The 23,901-nt window shown below is 43.7% G+C and overlaps 1 protein-coding gene across 5 annotated transcripts in view; it reads left to right on the top strand.

Moving 5' to 3' along the window:
• Positions 1 to 23,901, top strand: part of PRR5 (proline rich 5) — a 192,439-nt gene that overhangs the window by 26,708 nt on the left and 141,830 nt on the right. For 2 of the 5 annotated variants that reach the window (XM_056517445.1, XM_056517446.1), the window contains exon 2: positions 9,024 to 9,099. The exons of 2 other annotated variants lie outside the window; for them this stretch is intronic. The gene's annotated coding sequence lies outside the window, so the exon portion shown is untranslated. Of the gene's footprint in view, positions 1 to 8,852; positions 9,100 to 23,901 lie in introns of those variants that run through there. One more of the 5 variants, XM_056517444.1, reaches the window with a different exon arrangement.

Raw genomic sequence — 23,901 nt, forward strand, 5'->3', positions numbered from 1 at the left:
AGTTGATTTAAAAAAAGATATATTTTTTAAAGGGCTACTCCAGTGAATGTATTTACCGTATTTATCGGGGTATACCACGCACCGGCCTATAACACAAACCCTCATTTTACCAAGGATATTTGGGTAAAAAAAGTTTTTTACCCAAATATCCATGGTAAAATGAGGGTGCGTGTGTGCACGTGTATACCCTGATACACCCCCTGGAAAGGCAGGGGGAGAGACACCGATAAATACGGTATTTATTTATTTTTAATCAGGCACATCAATGCGAGCTGGGGCAAGATGATTTGCTGTGTCTGTCAGTGTAGTGTCCAGAGCATGGAGGCGCTACCAGGAGACAGGCCAGTACATCAGGAGACGCGGAGGAGGCTGTAGGAGGGCAACAACCCAGCAGCAGGACCGCTACCTCCACCTTTGTGCAAGGAGGAGCAGGAGGAGCACTGCCAGAGCCCTGCAAAATGACCTCCAGCAGGCCACAAATGTGCATGTGTCCACTCAATCGGTCAGAAACAGACTCCATGAGGGTGGTATGAGGCCCGATGTCCACAGGTGGGGGTTGTGCTTACAGCCCAACACCGTGCAGGACATTTGGCATTTGCCAGAGAACACCAAGATTGTCAAATTCGCCACTGGCGCCCTGTGCTCTTCACAGATGAAAGCAGGTTCACACTGAGCACATGTGACAGATGGGACAGAGTCTGGAGACGCCGTGGAGAACGTTCTGCTGCCTGCAACATCCTCCAGCATGACCGGTTTGGCGGTGGGTCAGTAATGGTGTGGGGTGGCATTTCATTGGGCACCGCACAGCCCTCCATGTGCTTGCCAGAGGTAGCCTGACTACCATTAGGTACCGAGATGAGATCCTCAGACCCCTTGTGAGACCATATGCTGGTGCGGTTGGCCCTGGATTCCTCCTAATGCAAGACAATGCTAGACCTCATGTGGCTGGAGTGTGTCAGCAGTTCCTGCAAGAGGAAATCATTGATGCTATGAACTGGCCTGCCCGTTCCCCTGACCTGAATCCGATTGAGCACATCTGGGACATCATGTCTCGCTCCATCCACCATAGACTGTCCAGGAGTTGGCGGATGCTTTAGTTAATTGATTTCCATTGATAATTTTTGTGTGATTTTGTTGTCAGCGCATTCAACTATGTAAAGACGAAAGTATTTAATCCGATTAGTTCATTCCGATCTAGGACGTGTTATCTTAGTGTTCCCTTTATTTTTTGAGCAGTGTATATATCTATAGGTGGAGGTAATCTGATGAGGCTGTTTATAGCTGCCTGATGCTGGTACCATGAGTATGTTGGCACCTGGGTGATAGTTTCGCACTAGACCATTGGTCTACCCCACCTGTGGTTGGGAAAGTGTAGCGCATGTTTACCCAGATTGTAATTGCCCCTCCAAGCCCAATGGTACACGTGTGCTGATGCCCGCTCTGAAAACTGGCACCATCAATAGCAGAATGTGTTTTGTGAATTGCCTATATCAGGCACACTCACCATCACTAGTTGTACAGCGCCATTTGTTTTATTCCAGCACAGTTACATTTATGCATTTTGTTACTGTAATTAGGTCATGTGATCACCAGTTTGATCCACAGAAAATCCCAGTGTTTAATAGGGCAAAGGAAGTGGTCACTCCTGGGTCAGCTGACTTCCTATGAACTGCAGAATCACATCCTTACCAGATCATTCATGCTAGCTTCCTGACCTCTCCTCTCTCAGCTCTATCTGTATACTGCTGCTGTTATCTCTATGGGATTAGGATATATAGTAGTTATACACCTCCCCTCTCAGCTCTATATTTATACTGCTGCTGTTATCTTTATGGGGTCAGGATATATAGTAGCTATACACCTCCCCTCTCAGCTCTATCTGTATACTTTTGCTATCTCTATGGGATCAGGCTATATAGTAGTTATACACCTCCCCTGCCAGCTCTATCTGTATACTACTGCTGCTATCTCTTTGGGAACATGATTTATAGTAGTTATTCACCTCTCCTCCAGCTCTATTTGTATACTGCTGCTGCAATCTATATGGGATCAGGATATATAGTAGTTATTCACCTCCCCTCCCAGCTCTATCTGTATACTACTGCTATCTCTTTGGGATTAGGCTATATCGTACTTATACACCTCCCCTCCCAGCTCTACCTGTATACTGCTGCTGCTATTCTCATGGGATCAGGATACAACTCCAGCAGCCTAATCAGATGAACAGGTGCGGTGAGCAAACACCACACACTCAGTTCGAGGATTCATGGCAAATGCAGGCAGCATTAGGAAATCATTTCAGTGATGGAACTGCAATAAGTATGGCTGAAAAACCATGCCTGCCACATCAGCTAAAACAGGTAAGCACAAGGCATGCACAAGAACCTCTACCTGATTCTCTTATAATAGCCTAGGCTGCATTATGTAAGCAACAAAAAAATTATATATTTACATCTATAACTATATTTTGTGAATTGCCAACAATACCAATAGCCCAATGACTGTGCCGATGCACATGTGCCAACAACGCCCTGTATGCCGACTTTATTGACCTAATAAACTTCTGCCTGGTACCAGATTTTACTTGTATCTTTCACCTTTAAGACACATTTTATTATGATATAACCAAGTCATGGTTAACAAAAGTGACCTGTTTTTAAGAGATTCCGCAGCAGCTGTGTCCATTACTGCTCACTAGGAGCCCTCTTTGAGTATTAGGACAGAGAATTGCTTTACTGTATTATGCATTGATGTTATAGGTGGAGGCAATAGGTAGAAAGCTGGAAATAGTTGCCCAGCTGGCACCCTAGAGCTGGTACCATGTGTACAGTAGTGGTGAGCGACAGGGGCCATATTTTCGAATTTGAGATATTTCGTGAATTTATCGACGATTATTCGTCCTATGTTCGCGAAATACGCATATTCGCTATGTTGGTTCAATTTTTTTTTTATGCGAAAATTTGCATAAGAATTTGCATGTGAAAAAAATTATAAAAAAATTAATATTCGCCATTACGAATATATAGCACTATATTTTAAATATTTGCAGTGTACAGTACAGTATATTGGCACCTGGGTGATAGTATCTGATAAAGGGTAGAGAATGTTTACCCAGATCACAGTAGCTAAGCCCGAAGAATCTTTACCTTTAAGCCCTATGGCAGTGGTCTTCATCCTGCGGACCTCCAGATGTTGCAAAACTACAACTCCCAGCATGCCCAGACAGCCATCGCGGACCTCCAGATGTTGCAAAATTACAACTCCCAGCATGCCCAGACAGCCATCGCGGACCTCCAGATGTTGCAAAACTACAACTCCCAGCATGCCCAGACAGCCGTTGGCTGTCTGGGCATGCTGGGCGTTGTAGTTTTGCAACATCTGGAGGTCCACAGGTTGAAGACCACTGCCCTTTGGTATGTTTTCACTGATGCCAACTCTGCTGGCACCATCTATGGCGCAATGTATTTTGCGAAATAGTGCACAAACCAATAGCAGATGTCAGTATGTCTAAGCAGATGTCTAATAGTGTTGCTCGCGAATATTCGCAATTCGAATATTATTCGCGAATATCGCATATTCGCGAATTCGCGAATTTCGCGAATATAGCGCTATATATTCGTAATTACGAATTTTTTTATTTATTTATTTTTTCTTCACAGTACACATCACAGTGATCATCCCTCTCTGCTTCCAGCTTGTGTGGTGTAAAGAAGGCTCTAATACTGTGATAGTGTGAGACTGGCGTGCGAAAATTCGCATATACGAAAATTAGTGCATGCTAATATTCGCATATGCGAAATTTCGAGTGTGCGCATTTCCTGTATGTTAATTTTCGTATACGCGAAATTTCGTATATGCGAAAATAAACCGAGATTATAACGAATATGCGAATATTCGCGAATATATGCCGAATATTCGCAAATTCGAATATGGCCTATGCCGCTCAACACTAATGTCTAAGCCCAATGGCAGCGGTCTCCAAACTATGGACCTCCAGATGTTGCAAAACTACAACTCCCAGTGCTGAGAGTTGTAGTTTTGCAACATCCAGAAGTCCACAGTTTAAAGGGGTACTCCCATGGAAACCTTTTATTTTTTTTTATTTTTTTTTTAAGATCAACTGGTGCCAGAAAGTTAAACAGATTTCTAAATTACTTCTATTAAAAAAAATCTTAATCCTTCCAGTACTTTTTAGGGGCTGTATACTACAGAGGAAATGTTTTTCTTTTTGGATTTCTCTTATGTCACAACCACAGTGCTCTCTGCTGACCTCTGCTGTCCAATTTAGGAACTGTCCAGAGCAGAAGAAAATCCCCATAGCAAACATATGCTGCTCTTGACAGTTCCTAAAATGGACAGCAGAGGTCAGCAGAGAGCACTGTGCTCATGACATAAGAGAAATAGAGAAATGCAAAAAGAAAAACATTTCCTCTGTAGTAAACAGCCCCGTACTGGAAGAATTAAAGGGGTACTACCGTGGAAAACTGTTTTTTTTTTTTTTTTTTTATCAACTGGTGCCAGAAAGTTAAACAGATTTGTAAATGACTTCTATTAAAAAATCTTAATCCTTCCAGTACTTTTTAAGGTTGTATACTAAAGAGAAATCCAAAAAAAGAAATGCATTTCCTCTGATATCACGACCACAGTGCTCTCTGCTGACTTCTGCTGTCCATTTTAGGAACTGGAGAAAATCCCCATAGCAAACATATACTGCTCTGAACAGTTCGTAAAATGGTCAGCAGAGAGCACTGTGGTCAGGACATCACAGGAAATTAATTTCTTTTTGGATACTTGCACAATCTATAGCAGAATACTGGTACCATCTATAGCAGAATACCGGCACCATCTATAGAAGAATACTGGCACCATCTATAGAAGAATACTGGCACCATCTATAGAAGAATACTGGCACCAGCTATAGCAGAATACTGGCACCATCTATAGAAGAATACTGGCACCATCTATAGAAGAATACCGGCACCATCTATAGAAGAATACTGGCACCAGCTATAGAAGAATACTGGCACCAGCTATAGCAGAATACCGGCACCATCTATAGCAGAATACCGGCACCATCTATAGAAGAATACTGGCACCATCTATAGAAGAATACTGGCACCAGCTATAGCAGAATACTGGCACCATCTATAGAAGAATACTGGCACCATCTATAGCAGAATACCGGCACCAGCTATAGCAGAATACTGGCACCATCTATAGAAGAATACTGGCACCAGCTATAGCAGAATACCGGCACCAGCTATAGCAGAATACCAGCACCATCTATAGCAGAATACCGGCACCATCTATAGAAGAATGCCGGCACCATCTATAGAAGAATACCGGCACCATCTATAGAAGAATACTGGCACCAGCTATAGAAGAATACTGGCACCAGCTATAGAAGAATACTGGCACCAGCTATAGCAGAATACCGGCACCATCTATAGCAGAATACCGGCACAATCTATAGAATAATACTGGCATCATCTATAGCAGAATACCGGCACCAGCTATAGAAGTATACCGGCACCATCTATAGAAGAATACTGGCACCATCTATAGCAGAATACTTGCACAATCTATAGCAGAATACTGGCACCACCTATAGCAGAATACTTGCACAATCTATAGCAGAATACTGGTACCATCTATAGCAGAATACCGCCTTGTGTGAATGTACCCAAAACATCGCCTGACTTAGACTCGTGGGTCTCATATAGACAGCTGATGGGGGGAGTCCTCACAATCCGCTACTATTGTCTAAAGGGTGAGATCCTCTTTAATATCTTCCATTTAAGACATAATAGTGGATTTTAATTCATTGGTGAATAAAATGAGTAGTGGCCATTACGGCTCCCACAATCATTTTGCAGAGGACATTGAGTCGCTATTGATTTGTCATTCAGGTGTCTGGAAAAGCTGGGTGACAACCTGGGATTTTTTTGCATTTATTTTTTTCATTTAATGCATTCCGGAAAAAAATTTCATTTTTCTGAAGCATTTGGTTCGGTCTGATCCTAGAGCAGTGGTTCTTAACCTGGGTTCGATCGAACCCCAGGGGTTCAATGAGTCAGTCCCGGGCCTTCGGCAGGGGAGGTCGCAACAGGACAGGCAACCAAGCAATTGTAGCGACGGGGCAATTCCCCCCATCACTATTCACTCCCTGCGGCCCCACGTAAAGTTTAAAAACGCAGGGGCCGCCGGGACATAGCGCACGCCGGGACGTCACTGACATCCCGTGCGTGCGCCCATGAAAAAGAAGGTGCCGAGGACCGGAGGATAGAGAAGGAAGAAGACGCGCGCTGGCCAGCTTGGTAAGTGACCAGCGGCACGTCATCTTCGGTGCTCCGACCACCGGTCCCGAGACCTACTGCTATAGCCGGAGCGGTGGTCGGAGCACTGAAGTGGGCAGTACACAGGCATACAGCCTCCAGCCATACACTGTATATGGCTGGAGGCTGTAGGTCTGTGAGGGAACACCGCCTGCATCAGTGGTCTTCAACCTGTGGACCTCCAGATGTTGCAAAACTACAACTCCCAGCATGCCCGGACAGCCGTTGGCTGGGAGTTGTAGTTTTGCAACATCTGGAGGTTTGCAGGTTGAAGACCACTGGCCTACATAATGTGGGGGAACACTGCCTGCCTAATGTGGGGGAACACTGCCTGCCTAATGTGGGGGAACACTGCCTGCCTATTGTGGGGGAACACTGCCTGCCTAATATGGGGGGACACTGCCTGCCTAATGTGGGGGAACTCTGTCTGCCTAATGCGGGGGAACACTGCCTGCCTAATGTGGGGGAACACTGCCTGCCTATTGTGGGGGGACACTGCCTGCCTAATGTGGGGGAACACTGCCTGCCTAATGCGGGGGAACACTGCCTGCCTAATGTTGGGGGACACTGCCTGCCTAATGCTGGGGGACACTGCCTGCCTAATGTGGGGGAACACTGCCTGCCTAATGTGGGGGGACACTGCCTGCCTAATGTGGGGGAACACTGACTGCCTAATGTGGGGGAACACTGCCTGTCTAATGTGGGGGAACACTGCCATTGTTGCGAAAATGACATGAGAGTGGCACTTGCCAAGGTAAAGCCGCGCATTTCTGAACTGGTCTCTGAAAGACAACAGCAGAAGTCACACTGATTTGCCGTAAATATTCATTATGTTTTTGTGTGAAAATCCTGTTTTCATGGTTTTGTTCTTTGTTCTTAATGGTTTTGTTCATTTTGTGCACCTATGTATAAATATATACTTAATTATATATACCTCCTATGTTTTGAATTTGAAAAATCATATTTTCTTTTTCCAATTAAGGGTATGTTCACACTGAGGAATTGGAGAGGAATTTCCACGAGTAATTCTGCTCGCTTTTTCCTCTCCAATTCATTCAGCAGTGAAATCCCCCCTAGAGTTGTGCAGAATTTCTGCGCCTCAGTTCACACTGAGGAATTTCCTCAAGCAGAATTCAGACGAGGAAGTATGTTCCGCTTGAAGAAAGAACATGTTCGTTCTTTCAGGCGGAATCAGCGTCGTTCTCCCAGAGAGATCAATGTTATTTATTTTATTTTTTTTTGAGTCAGAAGCATTTCCATGTGGAATTCGCACGGAATTCGCGCGGAATTTCCGCATGAAAAAAATAAATAAATTTATGAATAGAAATACTTGATACTCCTCCTCCGCATGAAACCTGCATTTCCGCGTGGAATTCCACGCGAATTCCGCACGATTTCCACGCTAATTCCGCGCGAAATCTCTGTGAGTTCTTGTGGAAAAGTACCGTATTTTTCGCCGTATAAGACGCACTTTTTCTTCCCCAAAACTGGGAGGAAAAAGTCAGTGCGTCTTATACGGCGAATACACCCCTATCGCGGCGGTCCCTGCGGCCATCAACGTCCGGGACCCGCGGCTAATACAGGACATCACTGATCGCGGTGATGCCCTGTATCAACCCTTCAGACGTGGCGATCAAAGCTGACCGCCGCATCTGAGGGGAAAGTGACACTAACCCGGCTGTTCAGTCGGGCTGTTCGGGACCGCCGCGATTTCACCGCGGCGGTCCCGAACATCCCGACTGAATAGCCGGGTTAGTGCTTACAGGACACCGGGAGGGATCTTACCTGCCTCCTCGGTGTCTTCTCCGTTCAGGGATCCCCTGTATGGCCGGCGCTCTCCTTCCTCGTCATCACGTCGCGTACATGCGTAACGACGTGATGGCGGCGACGGAGAGCGAGGATACCCGGCCGGCAGCAGAGACGTTCCGGAGCGACGGGGACACAGCGACAGCGATGACGGGTGACGGGTCCGGAGCGGCGGGGACACGTGAGTATTACCTCCTCCTGCAGTGGTCTTCAATCTGCGGACCTCCAGATGTTGCAAAACTACAACTCCCAGCATGCCCGGACAGCCAACGGCTGTCCGGGCATGCTGGGAGTTGTAGTTATGCAACATTTGGAGGTCTGCAGGTTGAAGACCACTATTGGGTTCAAAATCTTTATTTTTTTTGGATTTTGCCCTTAAAAATTGGGTGCGTCTTATACGCCGGTGCGTCCTATAGGGCGAAAAATACGGTAACAATATTTTGAGGCAGAAAATTTCTGCCTGATTTCCGCCCCAATTCCTCAGTGTGAACATCCCCTAAGAGGGGTTCGGTGAATGCGCATAGGAAACTGGTGGGGTTCAGTACCTCCAACAAGGTTAAGGACCACTGTCCTAGGCCTGTGAGAGCTGATAGGATTGCTGTTTGCTGCTGTCCCAGTGCAGCACTGTGTGTTGCCTGCAGAGCGCCGGTCCTGTAATATCACAGAATGGGAGGAGATGAGCGAGAGACTGGGGTGGAGGGAGGGGAGGAACTGACAGCAAGCAAGGATGGCAGCAAAGCAAAAAGGGATCAAGCCTTAGACAGCTCCACGCCAGGGCCAGGGATTGTCCTGTCTAGAGGGGGAGGCTGGAGGAGCTGACACGTGGGGTTCTATGTTATTGTCACCCCCCTAAACCTCTCCACCATTGCCTCTGTCTGACAGCTCCCTGACATCTCCAGCATCTACACTGAGATCCTCTGCAAATGTACGAGGAAGGAGCGGCAGCACAGTCAATCAGGTGAGTCCCTCCTTACCTGGGGGTGCAAAACAACTTGTCACTCCCATACGCCCCCCCAAAAAAAATGCTTCCTTTCCATCCTTCTTTCTCTTGCAGCACCTAAGCGGTTAACTGCGTGTATTCCCCCTGCACCCCCCATAGGCTGGAAGCCTTCCATATATAATCAGGGTTTTCCTGCGTCCCCTCCGCTTGCACAAGCGATTGCTATTGACGTTCACAAGGAAGATGCCAAAAATGTGCCTGAGCCAATGCCCCTTAGTAAGATGGTATGTGGCAGGGCTGGGTATCACAAGGCACCACAAGTGTAAACACTGCCTAATGCAGATTATTGGGGTCTACAGATACAGAACACATTGCGCCGATCTGGCGGCTGGGATGGGATGGATATAGCAGGACTGCCGGGCGTAGGAAGAGGTAAATCTCTGAGACGTCTGGAGGGATCCCCTCCTTCTAATGCAAAGAGGAGGGGGGATCAGTATTGGTAAAAAAAACGGATCTGGACTGATACATTGTAACGAAATACAGGAAGGTGATGTTAATTCTTATGCCATTTTTGTTTTTGCGTTGTATGACGGTATAGTGATTTATTGTATTATCCTGGTCTGACCTCATAGGAGCGAGATGGGGGCGATCTACTTTTGCTTATAAGTCACAATGTCCCTAATCATTACCTTAACTGTGATGGATAGATAGACTGATAGATAGATAGATAGATAGATAGATAGATAGATAGATAGATAGATAGATATGAGATAGAAAGAAAGATAGATAGGAGATAGATAGATAGATAGATAGATAGATAGATATGAGATAGATATGAGATAGATAGATAGAGAGATAGATAGATATGAGATATATAGATATGAGATAGATAGAAAGATAGATATGAGATAGATAGAAAGATAGATATGAGATAGATAGATAGATAGATAGATAGATAGATAGATAGATAGATAGATAGAAGATAGATAGATAGATAGATAGATAGATAGATATAAGATAGATAGATAGATAGATAGAGAGATAGATAGATAGATAGATAGATAGGAGATAGATAGATAGATAGATAGATAGATAGATAGATAGATAGATATGAGATAGATAGATAGATAGATAGAGAGATAGATATGAGATAGATATGAGATAGATAGATATGAAATAGATAGATAGATAGATAGATAGATAGATAGATATGAGATAGATAGATATGAGATAGATGGATGGATGGATAGATAGATAGTAGTGTTGAGCGGCATAGGCCATATTCGAATTCGCGAATATTCGCGAATATATGGACGAATATTCGTCATATCCGCGAATATTCGCATATTCGTAATATTCTCGTTTTATTTTCGCATTTGCAAATATTCGCATGCGCGAAAATTAAGATGTGCGAAAAATCGCATATACAAAGGTAAACATAAGTGAAAATTCGTATATGCGAAAATTAACATATGCAAATGTTCGCATATACGAAAATTTGCACACCGGTCTCACACAGTAGTATTAGAGCCTTCTTACACCACATAAGCTGGAAGCAGAAAGGGATGATCACTGTGATGTGTACTGTGAAAAAAAAAAAAAAAAAAAAACAACTAATATTCGTAATTACGAATATATAGCGCTATATTCACAAATATTCGCGAATTCGCGAATATGCGATATTCGCGAATAAAATTCTAATTGCGAATATTCGCGAGCAACACTAATAGATAGATAGATAGATAGATAGATAGATAGATAGATACTAGAATGTCTTAAAGGGATTATCCAGGGATAGAAACCTAGAACATTTTTTTTTCCAAAAACAACTCCACTCCTGTCCTCAGGTTGTATGTGGTATTACAACTTGGCTCCATTCACTGCAATGGAATGGAGCTGCAATACCACACACAACCTGAGGACAGCTTTTGTGCTGTTTTTGGAAGAAATAAGCTCTGGGTTTCTATCCCTGGATAACCCCTTCAAGCCTAAGCATAAGGTGGTAAGAATCAGTGCCCAAGTGCCAAGACAGAGCAAAAATCTGCTCATGCTCATCCTCCTGCTGATGCACCTTCCCATCCTCCTGCTGATGCTCATGCTCATCCTCCTGCTGATGCACCATCCCATCCTCCTGCTGATGCTCATGCTCATCCACCTGCTGATGCTCATGTTCATCCACCTGCTGATGCTCATGCTCATCCACCTGCTGATGCTCATGCTCGTCCACCTGTTGATGCTCATGCTCATCCGCCTGCTGATGCTCATGCTCATCCTCCTGCTGATGCTCATGTTCATCCACCTGCTGATGCTCATGTTCAATCACCTGCTGATGCTCATGTTCATCCTCCTGCTGATGCTCATGTTCAATCACCTACTTATGCTCATGCTCATCCACCTGCTGATGCTCATGCTCATCCACCTGCTGATGCTTATGTTCATCCACCTGCTGATGCTCATGTTCAATCACCTGCTTATGCTCATGTTCAGTCTTCTGCTGATGCTCATGTTCATCCACCTGTTGATGCTCATGCTCATCTTCCTGCTGATGCTCATGCTCATCCTCCTGCTGATGCTCATGCTCATCCTACTGCTGATGCTCATCCTCCTGCTGATGCTCATGCTCATCCTCCTGTTGATGCTCATGTTCATCCACCTGCTGATGCTCATGTTCATCCACCTGCTGATGCTCATGTTCATCCACTTGCTTATGCTCATGTTCAATCACCTGCTGATGCTCATATTCATCCACCTGCTGATGCTCATGCTCATCCACCTGCTGATGCTCATGTTAATCCACCTGCTGATGCTCATGTTCATCCACCTGCTTATGCTCATGTTCGATCACCTGCTTATGCTCATGTTCAATCAACTGCTGATGCTCATGTTCATCCACCTGTTGATGCTCATGCTCATCCACCTGCTGATACTTTACAAAGATTTAGAGATAGGTAGATATATGTGAAATAGATAGATAGATAGATAAATAGATAGAAGATAGAAAGAAAATAGATAGATATGAGATAGATAGATGATAGATAGATATGAGATAGATAGATAGATAGATAGATAGATAGAAGATAGATAGATGATAGATAGATTGATAGATAGATATGAGATAGAAAGATAGATATTAGATAGCTATGATATACCGTAGATAGATATTAGATAGATAGATATGAGATAGATGGATAGATAGATAGATAGATAGATAGATATGAGATAGATAGATAGATAGATAGATAGATAGATATGAGATAAATATTAGATAGATATGAGATAGATAGATAGATATGAGATAGATATATATTAGATAGATAGATAGATAGATAGATAGATAGAGAGATATATATTAGATAGATATGAGATAGATAGATAAGAGATAGATAGATAGATAGATAGATAGATAGATATGAGATAGATAGATAGATAGATAGATAGATAGATATGAGATAGATAGATAGATAGATAAATATTAGATATGAGATAGATAGATAGATAGATAGATATGAGATAGATAAATATGAGATAGATAGATAGATATGAGATAGAAAGATAGATATTAGATAGATATGAGATACCGTAGATAGATATTAGATAGATAGATATGAGAGAGATAGATAGATATGTGATGGATAGATAGATATGAGATAGATAGATAGATAGATAGATAGATATGAGATAGAAAGATAGATATTAGATAGCTATGAGATACCGTAGATAGATATTAGATAGATATGAAATAGATAGATAGATAGATAGATATGAGATTGATAGATATGAGATAGATAGATAGAGGTTATCCATGGTAATGTGGCTCTATTATTATGACTAGTCTACAGTATGGAGTCTCCCCCATGGTGGTGCCCATATGTCAGTGGTCAGGGTCCCATCTGTCATTGTCCTGTCACTATCCCGGGAAATGCATGGCCGCTGCCTGTGCAGATATTACAGGATTTATGACATCCGATGGGACGTTTGCGGAGCTCCCTCCATTGTTGTGGGGTTTCCTGCTTTGCTTTATGGGAAGGATCCCATTGATTTATGGAGCCTATAGTTACCATGTAGCAGAGAACGTATTCCTCCAGACTGCAGGGGAGGAGGATGGAACTGAAAATTAAAATTGGGACAATGCGTTCCCAGGAGTGACCGCGACCGCAATAACATTCACCAGAAGGCACCGAAACAGTTTTTTGGAAATAACATTGTACCTCTAGTATAGTTCTTAACCGAGGCCGATATCCTAGAATAATCCAGTTCCCTGCCTGTGCTCACATTCTGGACTACAGCTGGACCTAGACCAGTGGTCTCAAACTGTGGCCCTCCAGATGCTGCAAAACTTCAACTCCCAGCATGCCCGGACAGCCAACGGCTGTCCGGGCAAGCTGGAAGTTGAAGTTTTGCAAAAGGGAAGCCTTGATTTACCTTTCATGATCAATGTGGACCCTTTCATGATCAATGTGGACCCTCTGGAGAGGCAGACAGGTGTTTGGCTATTCAGGCATGCTGGGAGTTGAAGTTTTGCAAAAGGGAAGCCTTGATTTACCTTTCATGATCAGTATGAATCCTCTGGAGGGGGCAGACAGGTGTTTGGCTATTTGGGTATACTGGCAGTTGACGTTTTGCAACATCTGGAGGGCCACAGTTTGAGACCCCCGCCTTAGACATAAGATGACCCTCGTTTGTTGCATATGTCAGGGGAGAGTCGGGCAGATCAATCTCAAAAGTGAATTTGGGCAACCTGCATTACAACATGCAACCTGTAGATAAGTGTGGCGCTGTTATTGGAAAAAAAAAAGAAGTCATATTTCTCTTAAAGGGGTACTCCACTGGAAAACATTTTTTTTTTTTTAAATCAACAGGTGCCAGAAAGTTGAACAGATTTGTAAATTACTTCTATTTAAAATTTTTAATCCTTCCAGAATTTATCAGCTGCTGTATGTTCCACAGGAAGTTCTTTTCTTTTTGAATTTCCTTTCTGTCTAACCACAGTGCTCTCTGCTGACACCTCTGTCCATTTTAGGAACTGTCCAGAGTAGGAGTAAATCCCCATAGCAAACCTCTTCTGCTCTGGACAGTTCCTAATATGGACAGAGGTTTCAGCAGAGAGCACTTTGGTTAGATAGAAAGGAAAAAAATAAATAAGACAATAACTTCCTGTGGAGCATACAGCAGCTGATAAGTACTGGAATGATTAACATTTTTAACAAGACGTTATTTACAAATCTGTTTCACTTTCTGGCACCAGTTGTTTAAAAAAAAAAAATTCCAGGGGAGTACCCCTTTAATCATTAAAGAAATAAGTGATAAGATGTAGAACTCGCAGCAGGGTCAGCTCTGCCTATAGGCAAAATAGGCAGCCGCCTAGAACGCACTCTTAATGGGGGCGCCGCTCTGCCCACCGCAATAAAGTTAGCCAGCCTCCAAAGCAACGCCTCTTCCAGCTTAACCCTGCCTCCCAAGTAGTAAGGTGATTACACGTGGAGGAGGTTTGTTACAGTGTGTCACCTCAGTAGTAAGGTGATTACACGAGGAGGAGGTTTGTTACAGTGTGTCACCCCAGTAGTAAGGAGATTACATGAGGAGGGGGTTTGTTACAGTGTGTCACCCCAGTAGTAAGGTGATTACATGAGGAGGAGGTTTGTTACAGTGTGTCAACCCAGTAGTAAGGAGATTACACGAGGAGGAGGTTTGTTACAGTGTGTCACCCCAGTAGTAAGGAGATTACATGAGGAAAAGGTTTGTTACAGTGTGTCACCCCAGTAGTAAGGAGATTACATGAGGAGGGGGTTTGTTACAGTGTGTCACCCTAGTAGTAAGCAGATTACATGAGGAGGAGGTTTGTTACAGTGTGTCACCCCTGTAGTAAGGAGATTATATGAGGAGGGGTTTGTTACAGTGTGTCACCCCAGTAGTAAGGAGATTACAAAAGGAGGAGGTTTGTTACAGTGTGTCACCCCAGTAGTAAGGAGATTTCATGAGGATGGGGTTTGTTACAGTGTGTCACCCGAGTAGTAAGGTGATTACATGAGGAGGAGGTGTGTTACAGTGTGTCACCCTAGTAGTAAGGAGATAACATGAGGAGGAGGTTTGTTACAGTGTTTCACCCCAGTAGTAAGGAGATTATGTAAGGAGGGGGTTTGCTACAGTGTGTCACCTCAGTAGTAAGGAGATAACATGAGGAAGAGGTTTGTTACAGTGTTTCACCCCAGTAGTAAGGAGATTATATAAGGAGGGGGTTTGTTACAGTGTGTCACCCCAGTAGTAAGGAGGTTACATGAGGAGGAGGTTTGTTACAGTGTGTTACCCCAGTAGTAAGGATATTACATGAGGAGGAGGTTTGTTACAGTGTGTCACCCCAGTAGTAAGGAGATTACAGGAGAAGGAGGTTTGTTACAGTGTGTCACCCCAGTAGAAAGGTGATTACATAAGGAGGAGGTTTGTTACAGTGTGTCACCCCAGTAGTAAGGAGATTACATGAGGAGGAGGTTTGTTACAGTGTGTCACCCCAGTAGTAAGGAGATTATATGAGGAGGGGGTTTGTTACAATGTGTCACCCCAGTAGTAAGGTGGGGCGTGTCAAAGGGCAGAACCAATGGGTAGGGTCAAGCTCTACAGACAGTTCTTGCCTCCTTATGACTTGGTATTTCCTCTGATATAGATTGTGAACTGTGAAACCTTATAGACAGGACAGTGTCATCCCAAATCTTGTTCAATCCCATGAATTTACCCCAGGTGACACCAACCAAGGTGGAGAAACATGTCAGAGATAATAAAGAGAAATGGAAGGAGCCAAAGCTAATTCCACAACTAAGTGAGAAAAAAGCAAAAGGGTTTGAAAACTTTCTATAGGATATTATTGTTTTCGTCATCCATCATTATAGTACTATCCCTGACTTCCATGCTTTGTCCCCCCGTAGTGTTCAGCACACGGCTTGCTTTTGCTGCAGCAGAATTCTCCATTTGGTGCAGTTGTCAATCACTCGGAGGGTTACGGTTGATTGACAGCTCTGCGCAGAAGTAATATACCGGGAGCCTTTAAGGCATCGATGCCGAGTCTGGTGCCCAGTAAATGATTTACTTTAGAGCCAGAGACTGTCAGCCGCCGTGTCCTCAATAACAGCTGCATAGCGGATGCTAAATAGTTGGCCGTACACTGCAGATGGTGTAAGGATAGGGCGACGGGGTAGGACAATTCTAGAGAAAATTATATATAATATTTCTATATGACCTATAGAGGGCGTTAGATAATAGAAGGGAGTCCCCCGCTCTGGACTCCCTTGTGTTCTCCTTTATTAGATAAGGCCAAGAGCTACGTCAAGTATATCGCTGAGCACCAGAAGACCACAAGATGGAGTGGGTCTCACGGCTGGGGACCCCTGCGATCTCGGCTGCGGCACCCCAGTGCACAGAGCGAACTTTGCTCCATACCAGATGACTGGCGATGTGGGGCGGAGGCTCGTGACATCACCGTGCCGTCACGACCCCTCCCATAGACTTGCATTGAGGGGGCGTGGCTTTGACGTCACGAGCGGGGCACAGCCGTGATGTCACAAGCCTCCGGCGATGAACCCGACGCTCTTAATGAGGGGATAAGATGTCTTGGGGCGGTGTACACCTTTAACTTATTAGAAGAACAGCGGTTCTCTTCTTCCTCTTCCACCCTTAAAGGGGTACTCCTCTGCTTAACTGTTCCAAACGCTGGATCAGGCAGCTCATTACGACAAAGCGTTACTTTTTCTATCCCACAAGGGTTATGTAGGAAGACTGATGTCACGCCCTGCCCCCTCAATGTAAGCCTATGGGAGGGGGCGTGACGGCTGTCACGCACCCTCGCATAGACTTGCATTGAGGGGGCGGGGTGTGACATCATGAGGGGGCGGGGCTATGATGTAACGAGCTCTCGGCACCAGCTCCAGCATTTGTTCCAAACGCTGAGCAGCAGAGAACCCCTTTAAAGGAGTATTCCAGGATTCTTTTTTTTACTTTACTAGGCTACAGGGGCAGTGAAGTTAATGTAGTTCATAATATAGTGTTTGTACCTGTGTTTCATGGTGGTTTTGCAATTCTTCTGTGATTTTTGCCCCAATGTTTATTTTTCAAAGCATACAAAATGAGTGTCTTCTTAGGTTTTCCCGGGTTGCAATGTGACCCAAGACATCACATCACTAGTGAAGTGTTCAGAGGGAGCCTGTCTGATTCAATGGGTGGAGTGACCGCTGGGTGGGAGGGAGATCATTCTGCAAGAATTGTAGTTTTGCAACAGCTGGAGGCACCCAGGTCGGAAAACACTGGTCTATTGTATGGAAAGGATCACGGGTGTGTCATAATGGGTGAGGTGGTTGATGTGTGGGAGGGAGATAAGTGACCTCACACTTACAAACAAGGAATCATGGGACTTGTTGTTTAAGGGAATGCACTTTTTTAAACCCCCACCCCCAAAAGTGCCGAAACTGTCAAAGCTGCCTGTGCTCCATTTTGGTACATAGGAAGTGCCTGTACGGCCAATCACTGGCCACAGTGGTGACCCACCTTGAATGAGCGTGCACTTTATTTTCATTGGCTTAGTGGGCGGTCACTTGCTCTCGTCTCTATAGGTGGGGGCTGGAGTACTCCGAGAACAGTAACTAGTGGAGCCTCGTACAGGAAATCGCCAAGGGGGTCTGACCACTGGGGATAGGGGATACATTTCAGTCTCCAAGGGTACCCCATTAATGTGTCAGAGCAGGATGCCAGTTCTGGGTTCTGACTTTTAATTATACACCTCCCCTCCAGCTCTATCTGTATACTACTGTTATCTCTATATAGTAGCTATACACCTCCACTCCAGCTCCATCTATATACTGCTGCTGTCCCTATGGAATCAGGATGTTTAGTAGATATATACACCACCCCTCAAGCTCTAAATGTATAATGCTGCTATCTCTATGGGATCAGAATATATAGTAGTTATTAACCTCTCCTCCCAGCTCTATCTGTATACTGCTGCTGCTATCTCTATGGGATCAGAATATATTGTAATTATTAACCTCACCTCCAGCTCTATCTTTATACTGCTGCTATCTCTACAGGATCAGAATATATAGTAGTTATTAACCTCCCCTCCCAGCTCTATCTGTATACTGCTGCTGCTATCTTTATGAGATCAGAATATATAGTAGTTATACACCTTCCCTCCAGCTCTATCTGTATACTGCTGCTATCTCTAAGGGATCAGAATATATAGTAGTTATTAATCTCCCCTCCCAGCTTTATCTGTATACTGCTGCTGCTATTTCTATGGGATCAGAATATATTGTAGTTATATACCTCTCCTCCAGCTCTATCTGTATACTGCTGATGCTATCTATATAGGATCAGAATATATTGTAGATATACACTTCCCTCCAGCTCTATCTGTATACCACTGCTGCTATCTCTATGTGATCAGAATATATAGTAGTTATACACCTCTCTCCCATCTCTATCTGTATACTGCTGCTGCTATCTCTATGGGATCAGGATATACAGTAGCTTTATACCTCTCCTGAGGCTGTGTTCACACATTGCGTTTCTTACTGCATTTTTTTGGGAAAATCATGGCACAGAAGGTACTATTTTTGCAGTAAGAATTCAATATGTGAACACAGCTTAATATCCTGTGCTGCACTATATAAGCAAAAATAAAAATAGAATTCCTGGAGTTCTTCTTTAAGATAAAAATGGAGTAAATGGAGATATTTCCTGCTCACGTCATTGCACATATTTATATAAAACATTCAGAGCAGATCTTCCCGTGAGATCAGACAAACAAGAAGTGACATGAATAATGTCCTATAGGGGGCGCTCACCTTCTGCCGTTGTGTATAAGACCTAACAGCCTATGCAGGCGGATGATGGGAGTAGTGATCTGTCCGCTCCATTACTGGATGATAATTGTAGATAAAGAAGATCAGAAGAACCAAAGGTCCCAGATACACTTTCCAATGGACAAGACCGATTTATGGTCAACTAGCTGAGAACTTGGCCTAGTCTTCCTACATAACGCTTTTTAGGAGACTGGGAAAGCTGGGTGGCACGCATACTGCACGCCACCCAGCTTTCCCAGACTCATCAAGCCCCAGCAGTGATCGGCTGCTTGTATTCCTTTCACTATTTACTGCAGCAGTCCTTTTTATGTCCTCTCCCCGTCCCCGCATTGATGTCTTCTTTTAAAGGGGTACTCCGGTGGAAAATAATTTACTTTAAAACCACTGGTGCCAGAAAGTTAAAGGAGTACTCCGGTGGGGGTGGGGGTGGGGGTGGGGGGGGGGGCGAATTAAATCGACTGGTGCCAGAATGTTAAACAGATTTGTAAAGAACTTCCATTAAAAAAATCTTAATCCTTCCAGTACTTATTAGCAGCGGTTTGTTACAGAGGAAATTCTTTTATTTTTTATTTTATTTTTTGTCTTGTCCACAGTGCTCTCTGCTGACACCTGATGCCTGTATCAGGAACTGTCCAAAGCAGTAGAAAATCCCCATAGCAAACCTATGCTGCTCTGGACAGTTCCTGACACGGACAGAGGTGTCAGCAGAGAGCACTGTGGACAAGACAAAAAAGAAATTCAAAAAGAAAATAATTTTCTCTGTAGCATACAGCTGCTATTAAGTGCTGAAAGGATTGACATTTTTAAATAGAAGTAATTTACGAATCTGTTTAACGTTCTGGAACCAGTTAATTTAAAAAAAAAAGTTTTCCACCGGAGTACCCCTTTAAACAGATTTTTACATTACTTCTATTAAAAAATCTTAATCCTTGCAGTACTTATCAGCTGCTGTTTACTTCAATTTTTTTTCTTTTTGAATTTCTTTCCAGCCTGGCCAAAGTGCTCTCTGCTGACACCTCTGTCCATGTCAGGAACTGAAACAATGAAAGCTAAAGGATGCGCTCCGTAGTGTATTACCTTGAGGTCAAATGGTAACGCGAAATGTGAACTGCGCTTACCATAGGGGGTTGTACTGAAAACCAAGTACAACAGTGGGATAGCGTATGAAGAATGCGAGGGTCTCTGCAGCCGCTCCACCATGGCGGGGTAAAAGGACGCTGAGACCAGGATAAGGTAAGGGAATTCTATTACCCACAATGCAGCGTGCTTCGCGGAGAATGCGCTTCCTCAGGATTCTCCACGAAACGCGTTGCATTGTGGGTAATAGAATTCCCTTACCGTATCCTGGTCTCAGCGTCCTTTTACCCCGCCGTGGTTTTGGAGCAGGAAGTCTGTGCTCATGCCAGGAACTGTCCAGAGGTGTCAGCAGAGAGCACTGTGGACAGACAGAAAATAAATTCAAAAAGAAAAGAACTTCCTCTGTAATATACAGCTGCTAAAAAGTACTGGAAGGATTAAGATTTTTTAATGTAAGAAACTTACAAATCTGTTTAACTTTCTGGCACCAGTTGATTTAAAATAAATTGTTTTCCAGCGGAGTACCCCTTTAACCCTTCACTCTTTTTTCATTCCACAATAAATCTCCTCTCCCCCACTGGCCTTGTTCCTTTTCCCTGCCCCCGCCCTAAAGGTCTATTCACATGTTGGAATTTCCTCTTGCAGAATTTTGCTTGTGGAATTCCGCCTCAAATGAAAGTCCAATACACTTCTAGTGGATTCCGCACTCCCATTCACACTTCGGAATTTCCGCTTAGTGTGAATGGGAGTGCGGAATCCAATGGAAGTGTATTGGGCTTTCATTTGAGGCAGAATTCCTCTTGCGGAAATTTCCACTGTGTGAATAGACCCTAAAGCTGGGTTCACACTGTGGAATCTCTGAGCAGAATCTCTGCACTAGGACCGCATGGACTGCATTGCCGTCCCCATAGATGTCAATGCATTTCTGAGCAGATCTCCCAAAAGATTCACTTAGAAATGCATTGCCATCTATGGGGACGGCAATGCAGTCCGTGCGGTCCTAGTGCCGCCGGCTCGATCGCTGGCAGAAATTCTGCCCAGAGATTCCGTAGTGTGAACCTACCCTAACTATTCTCTGCACCTGCCTGCTGGACAGTTAAATCATACTTTACCATAATGTTGGTCTGGCGATAAAATGTTTAAAACTCCCTGGCACAAGACTTCGCGTACATCTCCTGATAGCATTACTCTCCGGCTGCGGAGATTGCCCGGGAGTTGTAAACATGTTGCTGCTGAATTGATGTATGGCTAAAGTTTATGTTAAAGGGGTACTCCGCTGCCCCAGCGTTTGGAGCATTTTGTTCCGAACGCTTGGAGCGGGAAGCGGGGATCGTGACATCACGGCCACGCCCCTCGGGATGTCACACCACACTCCCTCAATGCAAGCCTATGGGATGGGGCGTGGTGACCGTCACGCCCCCCTCCCTTGGACTTGCATTGAGGGGGCATGGTGTGACGTGCTGAGGGGCGCGGCCATGACATCACGACCTTCCCTGCCCGCTTCCAGTGTTCTAAAGGAATGCCGAGTGCTGCCCAGAGATGGAGGTGGTCCCATCTGCGGGACCCCCGCAATCAAACATCTTATTCCCTATGCTCTGGATAGGGGGATACAATGTCTAGGGGGGGAGTACCCCTTTAACTGTCCAGGCCCCGTTTTTCACCCGGTCTGCGTTGCGATGGTTTATCCTCTCCTTACCTTCTGTTCCTCCAATTCGGCTTTTTCTGAGGAGTTACTTTTTCTGAGGGTCATACATAGTGTTGCTCGCGAATATTCGCAATTCGAATATTATTCGCGAATATCGCATATTCGCGAACTCGCGAATTTAGCGAATATAGCGCTATATATTCGTAATTACGAATATTCGTTTTTTTTTTTTTTTTTTTTTTCACAGTACACATCACAGTGATCATCCCTCTCTGCTTCCAGCTTGTGTGGTGTAAAGAAGGCTGTAATACTACTGTGTGAGACTGGCGCGCATAAATTCGCATATTTGCGCATATGCAAAGTTTAGCGCGTGCTAATTTTATATATACTAATATTAATATATGTTGAATAAAACGAGAATATAACGAATATGCGAATATTTGCGAATATATGACAAATATTCGTCCATATATTCGCGAATATTCGCGAATTCGAATATGGCCTATGCCGCTCAACACTAGTCATACATTGAGTATAACTGTTGTGGTCACAGTAATTGATGAGACAACCACTGTAAGTGTTGTGGTAAGACCCTGATTGTACCTCCACAGTGCCCCCTGGTGACAGGCCTCCAGATGAGCACTATGTGGCACTGATATTGTAGTGGTGGTCATATTAGGTTTTGATTACCGATCAGATTGATCTGTCTCTAGTTATGAGTAGTGTTGAGCGGCATAGGCCATTTTCGAATTCGCGAATATTCGCGAATATATGGACGAATATTCGTCATATATTCGCATATTCGTAATATTCTCATCTTATTTTCGCATACGTGAAAAATTTCATATGCGAAAATTTGCATGAACAAAAAATATATTGGTGGGAAATTCGCATATACGTAAATTTGCATGTACTAATTTCCGCATATGCGAAAAGTCGCACACCGGTCTCACACAGTAGTATTAGAGCCTTCTTTACACCACACAAGCTGGAAGCAGAGAGGGATGATCACTGTGATGTGTACTGTGAAAAAAAAAAAAAAAAAACGAATATTCGTAATTACGAATATATAGCGCTATATTCGCGCATATTCACGAATTTGCGAATATGTGATATTCGCGAATAAAATTCGCATTGCGAAGATTCGCGAGCAACACTAGTTATGAGTAGTGTTGCTCGCGAACATTCACAATGCGAATTTTATTCGCGAATATCGCATATTCGCAAATTCGCGAATATGCGCGAATATAGCGCTATATATTCGTAATGACGAATATTCGTTTTTTTTTTTTTTTTCGTTTTTTTTCACAGTACACATCACAGTGATCATCCCTCTCTGCTTCCAGCTTGTGTGGTGTAAAGAAGGCTCTAATACTACTGGGTGAGACTGGTGTGTGAATTTTCTCACATGCGATAATCCACATACGCAAATTTCCGCATAAGCGATTTTTTGTGTGCGCTAATTTTCGCATACGTGAATGTTCGCATATGCGAAAATAAAAAGATTATTCGCGAATATATGACGATTATTCGTCCATATATTCGCGAATATTCGCAAATTTGAATATGGCCTATGCCTCTCAACACTAGTTATGAGCGGCATAGGCCACATTCAAATTTGAGATATTTTGCGAATATATGGACGACTAAACTTCCTATATTCATGAATTTCGCATATTCGTTCACTTTTTTTTTCCAATGCAAAATCCCTAATGAAATTCGCAAAATGCGCATGCGCGATTATATCCTTCATCTAACTACTTATAACTTCAAATAATTACTATATATCCTGTCTTCATAAAGATAGCAGCAGTATACAGATAGAGCTGGAGGAAAGGTGTATAACTACTATATATCCTGATCTCATAGAGATAGAGTTCAAAGGCTATATATATATATATATATATATATATATATATATATATATACTGATCCCATAAAGATATCAGCAGCAGCATACAGATAGAGCTGGAGGAAAGGTGTATAACTATTATATATCCTGATCTCACAGAGCTCAAAGGGGAGGTGAAAAACTACTATGTATATATATATATATATATATATATATATATATATATATATATATATATATGGCAGCAGAAGTATACAGATAGAGCTGGCGGGTGTGAATGTGTATGTACAACTACTATATATCCTGATCCCATAGAGAGGACAGCAGCAGTATACAGATAGAGCTGGGAGGGGAGGTGTACAACTACTATATATCCTGATCCCATAGAGAGAGCAGCAGCA

Source organism: Hyla sarda, chromosome 4, assembly GCF_029499605.1.
Source record: "Hyla sarda isolate aHylSar1 chromosome 4, aHylSar1.hap1, whole genome shotgun sequence".
NCBI lineage: Eukaryota > Metazoa > Chordata > Amphibia > Anura > Hylidae > Hyla > Hyla sarda.